Genomic DNA, 20,808 nt, shown 5'->3' on the forward strand with positions numbered 1-20,808 from the left:
CCTGGAACCAACAGACTTCAGAAAAACTGTTTCTTATCAAAAATTGCTATCACAATGTTTGTATTAAGAGAAGAAGAACAATGAACAGCAAGGAACTCAGAGTTTTTCCTCAAACTTTCTTACCTTAGTCCTGCCAGAATGCTGTTAATGCATGATCTTGGGAAGAAAGATCAACAGACTTTCCACTGTGTCTCATTTTCAGGGATGCAGGACTCCATTTCTGAAAGCAGAGAGATTAGGGGGACTGAAATCTGAAGTATTGATACTGTGCTGGGAGAATGGGTGCTGACAGCAAGCTCTTAACTCATCAGCAGATGCAGGTCTTGTTGACTGTATTCAAACTCAGTCACAGAAGTAAAAACCCCATGAAAGCAGCAAGAAACAAGGAGCAGCCAGACTGGCCTCTCTCATGACTAACACAAGATAACCACCTCTATCCATCTACAAACTCCATTGCCTTGACTAGAGAAAACACAGTTTCCAAGGGACTATTGGACCCAGATATATCATGTTTGGATAGTGGTGCACCTGCACCAAATTAAAGCAAAGATGTGTCTAGGCAGGTGCAGCTGACACAGAAATAAAACTCCTCTCAGAACTCTGAGCTGTTCAGCATCTTAAATATAGGAAAGACCACAGCTCTCCCTCCACTTCCTTCATAGGTCTTAGGCCCAGGACAAATTATGTAGATAATAAAAAGTAGAATAGTTGAGTATGTTGGACCCACCACATTTGCAGCATCCTCAGGCAGATTCCTATTCCATCCAGACCTCATCACAGAAGATGTGTGAGACGACTTCCACTAAGCCTCTTCACCAAACTTCAAATCAGCAAGGTGATACAGCCACCTTTTACGTGCCAAGCAATAAAACAGTAACTAATACAATTTAGGCTATTCCAGGAAAAAAACCTTTTCTGTTTACAACTCTATTCTTATGAAATAACATCAGTTAGAGCTCCCAACATTAAACAGAGATCAGTTAGCAAACCCTGTGCCAATAATTTAATCAATTTTCCACCTGTGGTCAGCTATTCCTTCTTTGGGAAAACTGAAGACCCTTCACCTTCCATGATTTTTTAAATGGAGATTCCCCAGCTGCCAGGCAGAGACTGACTGTAAACTGCATCCAAACTACACTGAAAACATCCATCAACAGGTGCTTGGCACAGGGCAGCTCCCTGCTCCTGGTTTGGGAAAGAGCTTCTCCAACCAGGAAGGAGCTCTAAGGCACAACAATAAGAGGCCCCTCCCTCGAAGTTGCTCAGTACAGAAGGGGCTCAACAGTGCTTCCCTTACTGCTCAGTCAATTATTTGGGACCTCTTTATGTACTAAAACCTCATTGTTTGCAGTGCTGTTGCAGCTGAGGGTCAAGTCAGGAACAGATCCAGCAAAGGCTAACGTTATTCCAGGGCACTCTGAATTGGTGCACTAAGAACTGTTGCAACAGGACATCTAGCCAAACCTCTTTTTCAATTTCAGTTATATCAACACTGTGGGCATACAATATACTAGAACAGCCTTCCAGGGGAAAAAAAAAAAAAAAAAAAAAAAAACCACCAAAAAAAACCACCTTTGGGGTTCATAAATCTTATTTACATACTTACAAATCACCTGTGCCTGTCTACAAGGACTCCAGTTTGGCAAGAACACTTGTCTGTGTTATTGCACAGTCTCCAGGTACTTCTTGCTTCTCATTCTCTTTCAAATGTTTTTGTCTCCCTGGAGCACCACCCCCTTCCCCAGCCAGTTCCACTCTGCTCCTAATGGAGATAGGGTTAAATTTACAAAGTGTTTTTATCCTAATTACAAGCCTTTCGGCTAGTACCTTGGTCTCAGCCTCAGCAGGAAATGATATGCAAAATATACTTTCATGCATCTGACGGTCCCCAAAACTACCGGTCATATAAATTCTGCCAATTTACTCTAATTAAAGTTAAGCAGTGTCGTGTGTGCTTAAACGGTCAATCTGTCTTGAAGTAATTACACCTGAAAGCAGGAATACATCAGTTTCCTTCTCCTGGAATTAAACTCAGATGGGGCAGCTGAGAAACAGTCAAGGGACATTTGCTAATGATTAAATCCAAATCACATCTCCTTGCAGTGCTCCAGCAAGTACAAGCTGCTGCATGGATGCTGATGGATTTGTGGAGGAAGGAAGCAGATGGTACAAGGCACTTGTCAACACAGCGCTGCCTACACAAGACTCTCTCTCACACCCAGTGCTGCAGAGGCTCGTGCTCTGAAGCAGTGCAGCAGGAAGGCAAATTGAGACTCTGGGAGAATGTAAAATATATACTATGCTTGCAATCAGAAGAGCCAGTAGGCAGAGCTCCTGGTGTGCTGGAGAACTCTCACCTTCCACACTGCCATGTCAAAGATGTCTCTCATCTCTTGATGGTCCTTTAGAAAAGACCAAAGATGACTTTCCAGAAATAGCAACAATATTGACTCACTTAGGAAAAGATGAAGAGGCTGTATTGCTCCATCCAAATCCTCCTTCCTGCTCTTGTGTACAGAGCAAGGAGCACAGAAGGCAGAGAAGGAAAGACAAAAAAAGAAATCATTAACCACTAACCACACTTACACAACCATATTTTGCTGTGCCACTCAACAGCAGCACGTAACTCCAAATTCCCATAACTCCTGACACAGCGCTCAAAGACTGTTAGTCAGAAGGATGCTTACTTTGGCCCCCTAGGAGCTGACAAATTCCGCTCCATCTCCCTGGGATCTGACGAGCCCATCCTGTCACACGGGAAGACGATTATGAATGACAATGCAATGAGTAACTTCTTAAACAGGCAAAAAAATCTCACTTGAATATTCTGCTTAGATTCTCATCCTTTGCTGGTTCACTGATATGTGCTAAGTTTCCCAAAAGGAGAAGGACACATCACTAGAAGACAAGCAGGAACCAAGTTTACTACCATTTAGGAGATAATGCCATCATCATATAAAAGCTTATATAGATGCAACACTGAAAGATTCACCTAAATCCATGTTCAGCCTCCAAAACCATGGTTTAAAAGATGCAGTAAACTATGAAGGGACAAGCCAAGGACCCGTGCAGCTCTTTAAGCTATCTGTGGTTTGTCCATCCTCAAAACAAACTAAAAAAGCAGGTTTTTGTCAAGTTTATACTTGCGCTCTTTTTACAAGAAGTGAAAGTCTGTTCCCTCTCATTATCCCATTGATCATCTTCCTTATTTAAACACAAACATGGTTTTCTTCGGGTTAGATTAAGATATTCTGAAGGATACCTATATAGGAGTCAGAATTCTTTATTGCTTAATTGTGATCCAATCCAGCCATACTCATCAGTGCAGGCCAGTTCTTTCTATCCCTCTGAACTGGGACCTTTCCAAAATGCCAAAAACAGATCTCTTCTGGTGTACCTAAAATAATCTACTGGCACTTATCTAGAAATATTCTGGGTTTTCAAAAACCAAGCATAAATATGGCGGAAATCACTCTGTGACTGAATGTCATAGTTTTTGTTTTGTTAAAATATTCTGAAGATTAACCTGCTAAAAAAACACTTGGGGGTGGAGGGGGTGCCTTTAAAAGCTGCTTTGGCATTAAAAAGCGTGCAGTATTAGGCACAGAAGAGAAGGGAAAAGACAAAACCAAATAACACAGTTTTCCATTATCAGAACAAGACAAAATGGGATCAGCTGCTTTTTGAAGATAATTTGCTGTTGTGAGAGACCTCACATAGTCCCCAAGGCTGCATTTTCCATTCCCATCTTGCCATGGAGTATTGGTTGCAGCAGGACTGTTAATCTCTGCTAATTGTGAAGACAGCACTGGGGCAGAACAACTGTCCCCAGCGAAGCCAGCTGAACCAGTAACTTCATTTTAGCTTCCTTAAGGGCTTTGGATGTTAGTGATTTCAGGTCACTAACAGGAGTGGGTAGGTAAATCCCTGCCCTAGCAGTGAAGGATGTTAGGGCATTAAACCTATTTTCTTATTTTAGCCCAGCTAACAACAGAATAAACTAACTTTTACCATTAAACCTGAACTAAATAGCCTAATTCCAAGTGTAAGGCTTCTCAGCCACAGCTGTCTTGCCCTTTAAAAAAAGGAAAGGAAGAAAAGCCAAGTAAATATTCTCTATGGAGACATTTAAGATTCCCTTCCTTCCCCCCAGCAGCAGTAATGTATGTATCTTCATCTTTTGGACTTCTCCCAAAGTGCTTAACTTTGGAATCTACATATTATGCTTGGCACAGCAAGTGTCTCTTTAGACTAATGCTCCTCTCCCATACAGGTCTAAATTCTGTCACTCCTTTTCCCCAGAGTTTGCAATAATGACTGGACAGCTTCTCTGCAGCAATTGTGGTCTGTTAGAAAAAACAAAGCAGAGGAAGTATGTATCATTTGGCTGTCTCCTTAATTTTAGTGTAACAATTCCATTTTTAGGTACAGAGAGTCCATAATAGAATGGGCATATCCGAGTTTAGCACACAAAGCTCTAAATAAGACTGCTGCTTTACAAAACCACAGCACAGAATGGCAATTGTTTCTAGCATGGTAACCGCAGTGATTGAGAGATGCCCAAAGTAACTTGTTTTTTAAAGGGGAAACTTCAGTGTGTGGTGGCAAGCTCTGAAACCACCGATATAAATGGATTAGGCCGTGAGCACAGCAAACAATAGTCCCATTGCTTTGGTTTAGGTCTGTTTTAAGAGAGCTAGAGTACTTTAAAAAAAAAATCTCCTTGGTCTTTCCAATATCACTGGAGGGCTGAGCCGGGGCAGAGATGCTTTCTGCAGACGCACAACAGGATGTGCTAATATTATCAAGCCTTTTGCTTTGCTGTCGTGCTATTCTTACTTAGCTTCTAATGCTCCATGAATGCATGACTGCTCTTTCCAGTCCACATAACAGCTATATTACTGGAGGTTCCAGCCTGTTGTTTTTCTTCGAAGCTAGGCTTCAGCCTTGGTTAATGTTTGCCCAGAAATATGTAATTGCAGACTTCCTCCTCATAAACCGTTCCAGAGCACAGGCTGCCATCCTTCCATGTTATTATTATCTGTGTGCCTGCAGGCTAGAGCAGGGTGTGCTCTCACATTTGAGAGGAGAGATAACCCTTTCCTTGCAGGAAAGACACTCAATGCCTGGGACTGAGGCAGCTGCTATTAAAAAGAGGTGACCTGAAAGCTTTATTTGTGTTATTTTCTGCCCGCAGATTACAGAATAGAAATACTTCTAGCACAGGCCTAGGTCACAAATAAGTGTAAGGGAAGCTGAGTTTAAAATCACAGAACAATTTGGGTTGGAAGTGGCCTTAAAGATTATTTAGTTCCAACACCTCTGCCAGGTACAGGGGTACCTTCACTATCCCAGGTTGCTCCAAACCCCATCCAGTCTGGCCTTGGACACTGCCAAGGATGGGGCAGCCACAGCTTGTCTGGGACACCTGTGCCAGTGCCTCACCACCCTCACAGTAAGTGGACCTTTTAAGCCATTTAATTCATAGCACTGCATATACTTACTTGTGTGTCTTAATTTTTTATTTCTGATTATCTGCATATTTTTTAAAAATCCAAGTTAAAAAAAACCCCAAGCTTATTTTCTATGTTTTCCCCATATCATTGAATACTGTCACCAACAGAAGGAAATAAGAAACCTGGAGTAATTTTTGTATAAAATTCAGATTTTCAAACAAACAGTGGGATATTAATTCAGCATAAGCATTTTCTGGAGAAACAACCAGCAAACTGAATACACTTATCTTAATTTTGGGCACAGGTCTTCAGTGCCAGAAATACAGTATTAGCAATGACAGCAAAGCCCCAGGCACTAGCAGAAGGTAGGTAATGTTCAGGATTTACAGTAGTAAACATGCCCCTGTAAAGAAAGCTGCCTGATTTTGAGCTACTGAAATAGATTTAATAATCTCTCCTCTCCTAGGAATTGCCCACATCTTCCATGGATACCATGAAGAATCCAGGTCACAGTCTTTGCAACATTATGTTGAATGACCAGAAGGTTTGTAATGAAAGAAACTCAAGAAACATGAGAAATGAAGCAGATGAAATCTCTCCAGATACTTTGCAGGCAACAGGTCTTCTAAGGTCTTGCCCAGATCCCTGCTGGAGATAGTCTGGCATGCTTTCCAGTCTTGACATTCCCTCTTTGCCCTCAAACCATCCAGATCTGGGACCTGTCAGAGTGTGTTAAAGCTCACATCCAGTCTATTCACCTGGATTGCCTCTAAGGAGAAACAAGGGTAAAGTGGAAGGCAATTTGAGCCCACAGTCTCACTGTGATATAGATTCAGGGTATGTCTGGCACACACACCTAGTCCAGGAACTGGGAAGACCTCCTGGGTCAAGTAATCAGGCGCAGTCTAAGGGGTTCACTGTCTTGAATACACAGATCACAGGAAACGGTGGATCAGGCACAACCTGCACACTAAACTAAACAAACCCATGTCCAGCTCCTCTGCTCAAAAAGATTAGTGAATATCTCAAGTGCAGTGAACTAAAGCAGTACCTCAGGTGGAGGAGTAGAACAGTGAAAAGCCTTCACTTCCTCCCAGATTTAAATTCTTTAACAAGAGCAACAGCTTGAAAAAGTTTAGCCATCACTTAAACCAAAAGGTATCTTTATTTCTGACAACTGCTGGGTTTGAAACACAATGTTTTTAGTAGCTTTCAGATGCTTCTTCTTCCTGAGCTCACTACAGACTGCAGGACAGTTTAGAGAAGGGCTGTGTTCCACACAGAAATGAGATACAGCAGAAAGTTATTTTAAAACAGAACAGAAAACTAGTGACAGCTTAGAGAACAGACTTACAGCTACTAGGTTATTTTTGGAAGGAAAGGGCTAAGCAAGTCTCAGGATAACAAGCCAGAGTTCCAGAAACATTGAGGACAGGCTCTCACAGAGAAATTACTGAAGGGCCAAGAGTTTACTCTCAAGCCAATTGCAATTTGCCAGCAAGGGAAGTCACCTAGTCAGGCTGAAAGCACACATGAAATGGAAATGATCTTCTGAATCAGGAGAAGCTTTCCATGACTGACAAACCCATTGTCATTCAGACTAACTCATGTGACAGTCACCCACATGTTGTTATAGCCTGGCCTAAGACATCCCCCTATAAACAGGAATACTTGGTTTAGCAAAATACTCAAAAAAGGTCAATAGGAGTTTGCTTCAGTAAGAAGCCACTCAAAACTGGAAGACAAGCTACAGGACTGGGCCCCGGCAATCACAATATTAAAAAGCAACTAGAGGGGGATAATTTTTGAGCATGGATTCCAACAAAGCCAGCTAGTTGCAAGAAGGTTGTTCAGCTACTGAAGATTTGTCCTTGGATTCCTGTTGAAATCAATCTATAAAAATCATATTAAAGGATTAGGCATCGAGCATTTGTGTGTTGATGTGCATAAGAAATTCTTCACTCACAGACTGCTGACCTTACATTCTTAAGAGGATCTTCTGCCCCATAATAAAGTGTTCACTGTCAACAGTAATTCTTGCGCTTCATGCATCTGTTGACAAATCCTGAACAGGAAGCTTTTCTGCAGGTAAAAAGTTTAAATGCTGTGCTTCCACAGGGCCTTTGTCCAAAGCATGATGTAGGATTTGGACATTTTTGTGAACAGCAAAGTACCAGTCGTGATATTTATGCCCCATGTGAACGGTGAAACAAAGAGATGCCACACATTTATTTCAGAAGCGTGGTAGTTCAGGAATTAAACAGCTCTCCTTGCATAGCTATCCTTCTGTTATCATCTGTATTCCTTTAGGCACAGACACACTTCTAGCACAATTACGCAGAATAAATCATGAGCACACAAGAGTGCTTATATTATGTCAACAATCCTTGCTTGCTGAATTAATAAATTTAGCCTGCACTCATTTTTATAAAAATGCACCATTTCAGGTGTCTGCAACACTGATTTCACAAAGCACTGAAATCATCCCTGTACATAAACCATGCACAACACTGAAGGACCAAAATGACATGCCCAACATAAGCCACCTGTGCTAGTAAGGAGCTCCAAGAAAAGAGATTTAATAGAGACCCAGAAAAAACACAATTCTACACTTGGCTGACCAATTCCCAACTGCGTAAATCCAGGGAAGAACTGGACTCAAAGCTGCCCCACAACTGCCTTGTAGGCTGCAGCTACTTGGCCAGAGGAGGAACAAATAAAATTCTCTCACTGCAGACAGGACTGCACTCTCTGCCTTCTTTCCCTCCAATCATGCAGGAGTATTGGGGGCCTGACAGGATTGAAATCCCTGCAGAAACCCGTGGGGCAGGTGAGGTCTGCTGTGGTCCCTTGCTCTCCCACTCTCTTCCATGGGAACAAGGTATCTGATGTATTTAATCTTCCCTGTCCCTTCTGTCTGCTTAAAAAATAAATCTCTACTCTGATTTCTTATTGCTGGCATCTCTACATGTTTCTTTGCTCAGGAAAGTTGCATCAGTTCATGCTTAAGCTCTCTGCAGATGTGCATCATTTTGCATGCCAAAGATTTGCTTTCTGCCTGTACTTAAACTAAATGCACTCAGCTACAGAAGTTACATCCATTGAATTGGAACTGGTGTTAGGAAAGGCCAACTTAACACAACTTGCCAGCTAGAAATTCTATCTCCAGCCTTCTGCAGATAATTTCCTAGCCAGCCCCTTGTGAAAAAGTCCTGCTTGATGGTAATTGAATTTACTGCAAGAAGATGGAAACAATAAATACAGGAAAATAACAGAGCTTCATATCCTTGGGTAAAATGGAGTGCTTGTGGCTTCCCCAGCTCCACAGCTTGCTCTGTTATACGTCATCTATCAGTCCCAAAAGCATCTTTTACTTTTCACAGAATAGTTTACATTGGAAAGCACTCCTGGGATGTCATCTAATCCAACTCCCAGCTCTGAGCAGGTCCAGTTAGATCAAGTTGCTCAGGGACTTGTCCAGGAAATAAGAGATTCAGTATTAAAGCACTGGGAAAACCATGAAACATTTCAAGGAAATCACATAGAAAAGTAATTAAAGTTAACATATGGAGCCTAAAGAGAGAGGCCCCAATTTTGACTCCAGTTCCTAGACCCCACTCCTACCTTAGACCACAGGTGCTGAAACCAGGAGTTTTCTGTTTACACATAGAGTTAAGAAATCCAGGAAACATAACAATCACAACCACCCCTGCAATGGCACAGTATGGTTTCACCAATAACTGCTTCTGCATTTTGGGAAATGCACTTTTAGGACAGTCCTATAAGAAGAGAGATCAGGTCCTAGCCTGATGCAAACCAATGCTAACCAGCTGACACCAACTGGGAAACTGCCTCACAATTTGATTCTGTCAAGAAAATTCTCTCTAAGAAAATCTTGCATCTTCTGTTGAAATGCAAGAGACAAGCAGATTCTACCAGACACCCCCTGGTTCATACTGAATCACTGCTAGCACATACATTGGAGTCTTACTCAAAAACAAAGGACAGAATACAGGGTAACAAGCGATCAGTCACGTCTGACACGCACACTGTTTCCACAGAATTACTCATCTCTGTGAGGTCTGATAGATGTTAAAGGATTTTTCCTAATTCACACACAGATGCCTTGTAAATAAATGACAACTATTCATATGACTAAATAGTTACTTCGTAGGTATTTTGACAGAAGAGCTCATGGAGTTTCCAATAATGCCATCCTCAAAATATAAACTGCGCACTTCCCCTCCTTTCACTTGTTTTTCAGGAAATCATATTTTCAGACTTCCTGTGGCTGACACAGCCTGGGTAGGTCAGGTTGTGCTGTATCACATCCCACAGCATGTGGCAGAGCGTGAGCTTCCCACGGTGATGCTCCACAATGCAACAGGTGAGAGTCAGACTGGGAAATGCAGAGCAGCTTTGATTTGTTTCAGTTTTTTCACTGCTGGCATGACGTACAGTTAAACAAACTGGCTGCCAAGGGAAATAGGAAAGGGATGCTCTGAGCTTAACTGTGTGGTTAGCACATTACATCTTTCTAGGAGTTAACCTACAAAGTTAAATCCAAATGATGGATTTGGGCATCTCCCTCTGGTAGCACCATCTGCTTTCACACCCTGACCCAGCTAATCCTAATCCTGCAGGGCTCTTAGATTTTCATCAGCAGATAAATTCAGAATTTGATTCCTAGGACATTCCTTTTCTCAGCTCCTTTTTTTTTTTTTTTTTTTTTTTTTTTTTTTTTTTTTTGATGGGATTTTCAGGCTAACTTTTCTTCTGCCTACTACACTTGCAAGCCTTGCTCCAAGAAAACACACTGGCTGTGACCACAGGATAAGATCTAGCCCAAGAAATCTTTCAAAAAGACTTCTTGGCAGCAGGTGGGGAAAGCAGGCATCCCCAGCATAGCCAACAGCTGTTTTCCTACAGTTTCCATATCCCCAAAGACTGGCGATAGTGGAAGAAAAGTGTATACAGCAGGACAAGAGAAGAAAGATGAGGTGACAAATTAATATTCCAAATGTTCACTGAAACAAGGAGCTGGTGTCCCACTCCAGATAGCTCAATGTCCTAGACACCAGATCACTGTATTATCTCTTTAGCTTTCCTAATGCTTCACTATGAACAGTACAACAATCTCCAAAAGAACAAACTATAAGCCAACACCACCCATGTTTCTGACTCTGTAAGCAACCCTGCAATCTGATCTGTTTATCCCCCCTTAACAGCCAAGGCCTGTCCATTACCATGCAAATACAATTCTAAACAATCCTTTTATTGCAAATAATTTTAGCAGAACCATACAGTTAATAGATTCATTCCATTATTAGCGACAGCTTGGAATTGTGAACTAATCAATATCCCAGGGTGCTGAGGGGGAAGGCAGCAAATCTAATCAAGACCCTACAGAACTTACATTTAGAATCCTAATCTACAATTAAAAGCTTTGAGAATAGTAATTTACAATCAAAAGCTTTGATTCCTGACAGCCATTTTTCTACCTTTCAAGTAACAACAATGTATCACATTACACACATAATCAAATTATGATCTTACTGCTCTAGAGATCTCTACATTCATCAGCACCATTTTCTCCCTAGAAGGGTAAACAAATGAGAAAGGCAATTCAGAATCCTTTTGCACCTATACTTTGATGTCCACACCTTTGCATGTTAGACAATAAAGGGGGTTGTGACAAAGGGATTACAGCCAGATATCACTAAATTAGCTTCCATTTATTTGCATATCCCATTCCTATTACTTACTCTACTGTAAAAGTCAGCATGCCCAAGGTCAGTGCTGTTCCAATACTCAGATCCTGCACCTGGAACAGATGCTCTCCCCCTGGTCATTAATTGCCCTCCCAGCTGGCTACTAACACTACTTATCTGGACCTTGTCTTCCAGCACACTGGGAGAGTTGTTCCCTTTCTTTCTGTAGACCTGTATTTGCCAAAAAGGCACCCATGCAAAGTGGAAGCTGTCGCTACACCCATGAACTGCACAGCTCTGAATTGGGCTACACCCAGTGCTCTGCATTTTTCACCCACATGCATGTTGCAGAACAAATAATCTGCTCCTTCGCTTAGGAATCCTTTGGTTCAACACACAAAAAAAATTGCATTCCTTGTGAAATCTAGAGCAGAAAGGGCAAAAGCAATGCAGGGGAGACTGAGATTTCCATCTGTTTATGTAGCTATCTGCTGCGCAAAGCCAGAAGCCTGGCTGGAGCTGGAGAGACACACGACTGTGGCACACAAAGCAATCCCCTTCCGGGCTAGTTCAGTCCTGCTTGCATCTACCCTGTTGTGCTCATGGATTCCTCCAAAGGGAAAAACTCAAAGCTCCTCTGTGCAGACACTCAGGCTGGACTTGCACAGCAAGAGAAGAGAGGTAAGTGATCTTCTCTTTCCCTTCCTCACCTTTCTCCCCACTTCTCCACATATTTCTCCCAAGTAACTGCTGGGATATAATACAGCAGAGTTTTGTTTAAACCTTCCTAACACCATGACTGTGATTTAGGCAGCAAAAGGATTAAGCCTACATGCCTTAGGAGGAGGCAGGACAAATTCTTGCTCAGACATATGATTTATTTGAATGGTAGCAGACTTGGAAAAAATTTTAAAAGGTAACATGGGCAGACATTATACACAAAGTCACTTCAAAAAACTAATAGTGCAATATTAAACAAACATAGAAAAGGGCACATTTGCCTTCTTATAAGGATTCCATCCTGTATCTCTCTGCACCCGCATCTCACTGGCCTCAAACTGATCACCACTGTCACAACCACGGGCATTACAGTTTGCCATGCAGGATGTGCTTCAAAATCCCAGAATTATCTTGAAACACTGCAGCACCATTTCTTGCAGCACATGAAATATTAGCAGTCAAGCTGCTCTTAGCACTGAATAAAATGCATAAGGCACTTGGCTTTTGTTAACAATGCTTATTTTGGATGTGCAACTCAAGCAATGGTTTAGATATAAATTCACAGTAATCCTCAGTACAAAACTAGGCTTAAAAGAAGTTATTGAAGTCCAGATGCTAAAATAAAGCCTTAAGGAACAGCCCTGATTAGCTGGTGGGGTGTAAGTGCTCTACCCTTGGAATAGCTTGGCAAGGAATTGTCGGAATTCCTCCCTCCTCTTTCCGGGGGGGTGGGGGGAGGAACGGATGCAGTAACAGCTCTCAAGGGGACGACACTCCCTTCCTTTCGCCTGGGCTCCCTGCGGGGATTGGGTCTGGATTTGTTAGGCAGGACTGCGAGGAGAAGGGGGGGAATGTAATCCTCACTCCTCACCGGATATGGACACAATCCGAGCTCAAGTTATTGACTTGCAACCTCACCACAAAAGGAGCCATTTGAATTTTTGCTGCACTGCAAGGCTTGTGCAAAGAGCTGTTACTGAATTGTCAGGGCTTGCAGTGCCCCATGAGGCCAAGATCTGAGAGGAGTCTCAAACGCATCCCCGCTTTCCACTACAAAATCACTTTTAAAGGGCAAGAATCCATGTATGCAAATAACCCAAAGGGATAATGAAAAACTCAAAAAAATACTCTTTTATGGATTGCAGGGTTTGGGGGGGTGCAATAATTTTTTGCTGAGCACATTAGGAACTTCTCCCCTCATTCCCCAGTATGACACAAACCTTCATCACCCCACCACAGCCTGTATAATGTTCTTCTTTTGGTACCCACTGTTTCAGGTCCTGGAACCTGAAGTATGGCTCACCCAAAGCCTTGGCATCACAGCTGTAACTTCAGAAGGGAGATGATGAGCTTAAGGGAGGTAACAAGGAGCACTTGTACATCTTTATCTTGTTCTGACACCACACAGACAAAGCCTGACAGCGCCGGTCTTCCCAGGCTAATCATTGCAACCTTTGGCTCAAGTCCACAGGCATTTTGCTCATCCAAGCACCTTCACGAGGTTACTCATTAGGGCCCTTTGATTACAGTGCTGCGTTCACCTCCACACCATCTCACAGAGCACTCAGAAGAATCAGGAAAGATTAGGGGAAAAGGCACCATGAAAAGTAACAAGTAAAGGACAAATCCCAGACAAGAAGAAACTAAATAAATTAGAACATGCCAGCTGGCTAAGAGGGGACAGAATCAACATCTGAAAAATAATGAAATGGAATGATGTGGTAAAAAAGGGAATTATTTACTGTATGTAATAAAGGAAGTCGGGAAGCCTGTTTTAAACTGGCAGCAATTTAGAAACAAAAGGAAATGCTTTTTCATAAAACAATTACAGTGTGGAACTCAGTGCCCACAGGGGCTGGTCGAAGCAAAGCCGCACACAGGTTCAAATGGAGATCAGAGGAATGAACAATGAACACATCCAGGAGAAGCTACCAAGCACATGTCAGTCTCAAAAGCTGCTACACAACTCTTTGTTAGAAGCTGAAAAGATAGAGCAGGGAAAGATAATTCCAAATAGATATCTATTTTCTGAGGCTCTTTCCCATCCCACTCTCACCAACCTCTGCTGGAGGCAGGATACTTGCTCACAATAATCTTTGATCTAATCAAGTGTGACAGTTGCTGTGTTCTCATAAATTTCACTGAGCTTCACAGATCATTGAATCATTTTCCATGTTTATTGTTATAGTGAACAACAGGACACGTTCCTTCCTTCACAACTTCTTGTTTTGCACAGATGACCTCGAAACCCAACTCCCTCGGTACAATTCACATTCAAGCAAATATTATGGAAACCAAACACAGCCTCTAGAATATTATTCTGGTTTCACGAATCAACAATGAAGACACAAGGGACTACATAGAAAACTTCCTGTGGGATCTAGTGAGCCCTGCATCTTCCTCAACAGAGTTAGACTGCAGTTTCAGGGTAGTAACCCTTTACAGTTATTCACTGTAACATCTCTGGTGCTTCTCCTGGCCAAGAAACCATTAAGCAACAACGTGCACCACAATCCACCAGGTTTACAAGGAGTTATTTCATTTGAACACAGCATGCTCCCTTTGTTTACCTGCTGTTTGGTCTCATGATGCAACCCAACATTCTTTCATCAGTTCAGAGCACTTGTAACACAGCCAGAGGCTTTGTCACCCACAGGAGACTGTGGGCATAACAAACTTATGCAGACAGGCGTCGGTGAGTTATTCTTTTACAAAATTAATACAAAAATAATTAATAAAACAAAACCCTCAACACATGGACCAGGTTGCAGCATTCTCCCTTCCACATCTTTCTGGCTAAAAATCCACAGAGAGGGAAGCCAGGGCCCTGCAGCTGGTTATGGAAGTGGGCTGAGCATCCGGCAAGGGAGCACAGCTGCTGGCCACATGACACACGCCCTGGTACCAGCGATGCATGATGCTCGTGGGCAAATCAGCTCCCACCACAGAGCATCTTGTGATTATTTGCTACTCCATGCTTTCTCTCACTGCCTCCCCAGAGGATTTTGGACTAAACATCAGAAAAAAAGGCACTAATCACGAATAATGCAGTTCCAATTAGAGTGCTTGAAACGTTCAGCTCAAAAATATGTACTCACTGTTTCCTTCTACTTGCTGCTTAGGCGGGCCCATGGATGTCACAGCATGGACACACTGGAGTGGATGTGATCAACACAAGTATAAAGACCAGAATTAACTCCAAATTCCTCTGCTTTCAAGGAACTGTTTAGTTTAATGATTAAAACCTCATGAGTGCTTGGATTGTGTGAACACCTGTCAGTGCTCTCTGGAAGAAAAGGTATTTGCTTGCTTATTTATGTGAAAACTCAAGCTATGTAATAGTCAAAGGAATTTTATTTGGTTTTTAAAACAGAATTGAGATGACAGCTTCAGCTGAAAAGTGAAGCTTCAGTGCAAAGCCAGCACACAGAGTTTCAACACCCAGCTTTTGTTCCTGTGAGCACTGACTTTGCTGCAGGGGGGCAGATAGAACTGAACTCTGCTCCTTTAAATTTCTTACCACTCTGCTTTTGTGGGTAGCTGTACTAGGACCCTCACGCCCTTGCAGACTTAGGAAGTCTGCACACTTAAGCTGTAAAAGAAAAAGAGAATTAGGATTTTAAGCATTGAAGCCTGCCCTCCCAACCTCATCTCTGCCCTTACATAGCCCATTTGCATTACCTTTTGCACAAACGAGGATTATTCACAATAAATAAAATAGCATTCCCCAAAATCTCATCAACAGTCATCCTTTCAACCTAAAGCTCATTTGGACTCTGGATCTAATTTTCAAAAAAGTCAAAAGCTGTTTTCAAATGAGCAAGAGATCCATTTTCTCAGCTCTCTCCAACATTTGCATCCCTGCTTGGAAAATAAATAATTAAGTTGTGACATGGCAAAGAACAAGCCAGGAAAACATCAGCCCAAAAGAGGCAAGTTTTGGAGAGCTGAAAACAAAGGATTACAATGGGAATGCTTATATAATCTTAATTACAGAGGATGCTTCTTCCATAACCACAATGGCATACACATGGCCTACAACTGCATATGCTGGAGAGAAGAGTAGTTATTCCACTGGCTTCTCCCTGTGCTTACCTCCCTCTTACCACTGTTTACAGGGCTAAGGAAATTCATTTCCATGCCCTTCCCCCAAAATGGAAAGGTTAACTATAATTCTGAGGTGAGATGAAAGCATTATCACTACTGCAGAAGGATATCTATCTAAATAACCCTCACACTCAGTAAATCAATAGGATTCTTCTGGTTGCATCAGACCAGCCACACAGTGTTTGCATAGGGAAACAATCAATATGAATGTCATCCAAATACGGAACTGACAACAGCAGGGAATGTGAGCAAAGGGAGGAGATGGGGGGAGGGAACAGGGCTGCGCAAGAGAAGAGAAGGAAAGCATCTAAGGTGTTGGAGTCAGGGAAACCCTTCTGAGTTTTAGTGCCTCAGCAACCTCCATTCATATCTTGAGAAATGTCAGAAATCAGGAAATATTACTTTGGGTTGCATGCTTCTGTCCTGGCCTATCAAATACGCAGAGTAGTAACAGCAAATTACTGGAAACTGCACTTTGAACTTAGCCACTGGCAAGGATCCCAGTCAAACAGAAATGTAAAAGTTCCTTTCCTCCATGGGGCCTCTTGTGTGGGGGTGTCCCCATAGACGTTCAATAGCTGGTTGCAACAGGTTGGAATGAGGCCCTGAGCCAGAAAAACAAGCCCTGACCAGTATTATTTCCTACTGCCTACGTTGTTTATTAAAAGATATTTTGACACATCACTCTCAGCATTGTTGGGCTGCATTGGAGGCTCGAGGCCCATCGAGGAAAAACTGGCACCATTTTCACTAAGTACTCACGCCTCCTTTTCTTCCAGCATTATGCCTCATGCCTCCCTGTAAGCACGGCTATAGGTGCAACACAAAGATATACTTTAAAAAGAATTGGAAACAGGCAGACTGGTTGCTAAGCAAAGGCTCTGTATTTCCTGCAAATAGAGAAGTAATTAGATTCTAAACCCTATCAATATTCCTAGCATAGACAGAAGAAACAAAATTTTTCTGCAAACCAGGCTTTTATAACAAGGTTTGGGAAAAAAACCAATCCAACCACAGAGTGTTCAGGAACAGTAACTTAATGTTATTAACAACCCAGGGAGTGCCCAGTGAGTGCAGAAAGGCATTGTAGCCTTCCCCCTTCCAGAGGTGAAATGATCAAAAGAATGGACTCTTTACAGTCTGTTATATTTCTGTCTAAGAAAACCCAATTTGCACGAGCAAATAAACTAGCTCATTATAAAACTGAGGGGTCAGCCTGAGTCAGATAAACTCTGAAGTCAGACAGCTGAAGAAACAAACTTTTATTTAAGCCACAGCACAGGTGATCCTAAGAGGAAACAGTAAATCCCCATAGAGCCACAACTTCCACATTGGGCAACACAGAGCACAAGGAATGGAGGTGCAGGGAGTGCAATTTTCTAACACCACACGGCTCAGCACACATTTAATCAGAAACAACAGATCCCAGCCTTGCATTCAAAGGGGGGAAAGCAAATAGAAAAATCAAACACTGTTGTCACAATGCAGCAAGTCAAACATTAGTGAAATCATAAGGACTAATCAGTTTCTTGCCTTTTCTTTTTGTTTTTAAGAGACTAAAATTTCTTCTTATTCTCTCCCCTCCTGGGAAGAAAAAACAAACAAACCCCCAATCACAAAAAAAAAAAAAAAACCAAAAACCCAACCAAGCCTGTTTTTCTTTTGGAGATTGCCTAGTCACAAATGCACCATGAAGCACAGGTTCCATTTTTCCCTTCCTGATGAAAGAAATTAAGCCTGACTGCATAAGGACTAGTCAAGCGGAATTACTTTAAAAAAAAAAAAAAGAACAAAAAAAAAAAAAAAAAAAAAAAAAAAAAAAAAAAAAAAAAAAAAAAAGCCTTACCAGGCATCTTGAATTTTTTTTTCTAGGTAAGTTTAAACATAATCTTTCTGGCAGAAAATCAATAACATTTTGACTGTTTTATAAGCTTGATAGGCATTTCATTTTCAAAAAGAAACAAAATTTTGTTAGAAAATAATACACTGAACCTCACAGGTGTTTATAAGAGATTCCAGATCAATAAATTCTGATTCCAATGAGACTTGCAAAGACAAGTTACCTTAGGGAAATAAAGAGTGTTTATGACAGCTTCAGCCTGTTATTCTATGTCCTAAGGTCATACAGTTCTGTTCATGCTCTACTCCAGGCCACTTTCTTGTTTCATTGTTGGTTCCCTCCCCCCTAACAAGTAGAGTTACAATGAAGGTTGCTAAGAGAGATTTATCCCACTGCACTTTCTTCTATGGAACCTTAATAATCATTGTTTAACTTAAAATTTGCCACAACTTCCATGGGAGAAATTATTTTACTGTGTATTACCATGTAGTCTAATTTTGATCTAGAAATATATCTCTTTCTTCTGCACTTGCAAACTCAACATGTGGAAAAAATGTAACATTTGTACTGCCACAGGTGTTTCTGTAGGAAAAAATATTAGCTACGCCATCTATGACAATTAATGTTATTATTCCATGACACCTGCTCCAAGAAACAATGTCACATATCAAAATAAAGGTAAATATTTTGTGATGCCTCTACAACAGAGGACAGACACTTTTAGGCATTTCACAAGTAAACAGACAGAAGGATAAATAAACAAATACATTGAGGCATTTGCTGGTGTTCATGATGCAAGAGACATGCCACAGCTGGCAGGAACATGCCTTGTCTCAGGTGTTAACCATGTTTTCCCAATTTTCTGTATCCACTTGCTTCAGTGGAGCACAATTTTGTAACTCTGTAATCCAGAATATTTGTACAGAATGCCATTATGACAAGCAATAGGCTTTTAATTTCCCCAAATGCTTTCTCATGCGTAAAGTCTTGCCAGTAATTTTTCACATTACACACCAGCAAATTGTATTTCATGCTGTATTCTGCAGAAGGGCTCCAAGTAGTTAATGCCAGTTTGAGGTGTGCTTGGTTTTAAACCGTACTAGTGGTCTGTGCTAAACGATGTGGATTTATTGACAATAAACAGAAAGCAAAAGCTGGACACTGAGCTATTCCTACAGTGCTGAATGATGTATCCATGAATCAGACCAGGTGCTGCAGGTGAGCAGGTAAAGTAGAAGGAGCAGACAGGAATTTAGTGAAGCACAGTTTTACTAAAAGAATTTTTGAAGCATTACCCACCTCCTGCACTGCTTGGACTTTTTGAGTCGCTAGATTTATCCTGGAGAGCAACATTAGATGTCACCACAAATTCCACTGCTTAGCTGTTTGCAACACACAGTAGTTGAGAAGTCACAGCTGACACATTGTCAAATGAGAATATTCACTGAAATCAGGAGCAAGAATTGTTCTAGAGAATGAAAGAAGAAACAGATTACCAGAAAAAAAAAAAAAACCAAAAAAAAAAAAAAAAAACAAAAAAAAAAACAACACAGGGTTGGGGCACTATCTGAAATTGTGTTACTAAACATTTTTCATTTTAATGATACCATGGTACTGATTTAGCACTTTCATCATGGAGATTGTACTGCATGCATCATACAAGAACATACTGGTTTTGTGGGTTTTTCCTCACTTTTCCCCCTTCAAGAAAACCCAAAAGCTCATGCTGAGATCAAATGCACTGGGCAGAGTGGGGTGAGCAATATTAAGTCAAGTGCTTGATAGAAGTTGCTCTGTTATGATCATGTTTTAGTCTCCCTGCTGCCAGGCTACCAGTCTTAAGAGGACTCATTGGTTAATCCCACCTTTACTTTCCCATTCTTAAATTTATAGCATTGTTTTTTTTCAAATGTTATATTTTAGAAGATTTACCAGATTAATATTCCCTGTCCACCACAACATTTTGGTTCCTACCATCAAAATTTGGTCTGACTCCATGCAAAAACATTCCTGTTGGAATGGGTAATTTTTATTTCTTTTTTTTCATTCTATTTAAGCACTAGGTATATATCTCACTTGTTCCCTAATTTCCTGAGTATGATATATATTTCCTCACTGAAGTCCCATGATGACACAGGCCTACACTACAGCTTTGCTCTATCCTGTCAGAGGCATCAAGTTACCAGGAATGTCAATGGACTTTTAAGGAGAAATGGGTTAGGGGAGAAAGACAAATATATTTAGCAAGATTTTTTCAGAGAACACATGCTGCCCTGAAGCAAACACCTTAGTATGCAGCTGATTGTGTCTGTATAGAAAATAAAAGAAAAAAAGGGGACAATTATTTTTGTCTGAAAATTTCCATTCCTTGAACACCATCTAAAGCAGTAGAGTCAAAAATCTTCCCAAAGCAAACATGGAAGAGCCATCCTGAATACTGGAAAACTACATGGTAACAGCATGGAGCATGCCACACAACTTTCCAATTATTTCACTTTTCATGCAAGGGCAAGGAATCAAATTCTGTTCTTAGTGGCACAATGCAAAGCAGGCCCCTGAGCTGGCTAGGGCTAATCTCAGATCTGAAGGGGAACAGGAATGGCTGATTCCCTTCCAGAAGGAAACATTCCCTTCTCCAGCAGCTGAGCAGGCCCTATATGCTATGCAACATGCCAACAGGAATGGAAGGAGAATACAGTCAAAAGGAAAAACAACTGAGGAGGCGGGGTGGGGATGGAGAATGTATAAAAATCACAGCTGATACAATTTCTCCCATACACTAATACCTTGAGGAGTTCAAAGGTTTTCCATGCCTATGGCATTTGGCAATTATAATCGCACAGTAAAATACCTAAGGTTAATGAGTAACCTCTAAAGGAAGTTACTTCACATAATGACAGCAATTTCTCTGAACTAAATGTTAATAATCAGGCCTGTAATACGGTGAGAAGGAAATAGTGGGCAATTGGCAAAT

At 41.4% G+C, this 20,808-nt stretch overlaps 1 long non-coding RNA gene across 3 annotated transcripts in view; it reads right to left on the reverse strand.

The window, feature by feature from the left end:
- Window positions 1–20,808, reverse strand: part of LOC137472630 (uncharacterized) — a 206,501-nt gene that overhangs the window by 156,082 nt on the left and 29,611 nt on the right. For all 3 annotated transcript variants that reach the window (XR_010998322.1, XR_010998320.1, XR_010998321.1), the window contains one exon: window positions 124–220. This is a non-coding gene — a long non-coding RNA (uncharacterized lncRNA). The remainder of the gene's footprint in view (window positions 1–123; window positions 221–20,808) is intronic.

This window comes from Anomalospiza imberbis, chromosome 4 (assembly GCF_031753505.1).
Source record: "Anomalospiza imberbis isolate Cuckoo-Finch-1a 21T00152 chromosome 4, ASM3175350v1, whole genome shotgun sequence".
Classification (NCBI taxonomy): Eukaryota; Metazoa; Chordata; class Aves; order Passeriformes; family Viduidae; genus Anomalospiza; species Anomalospiza imberbis.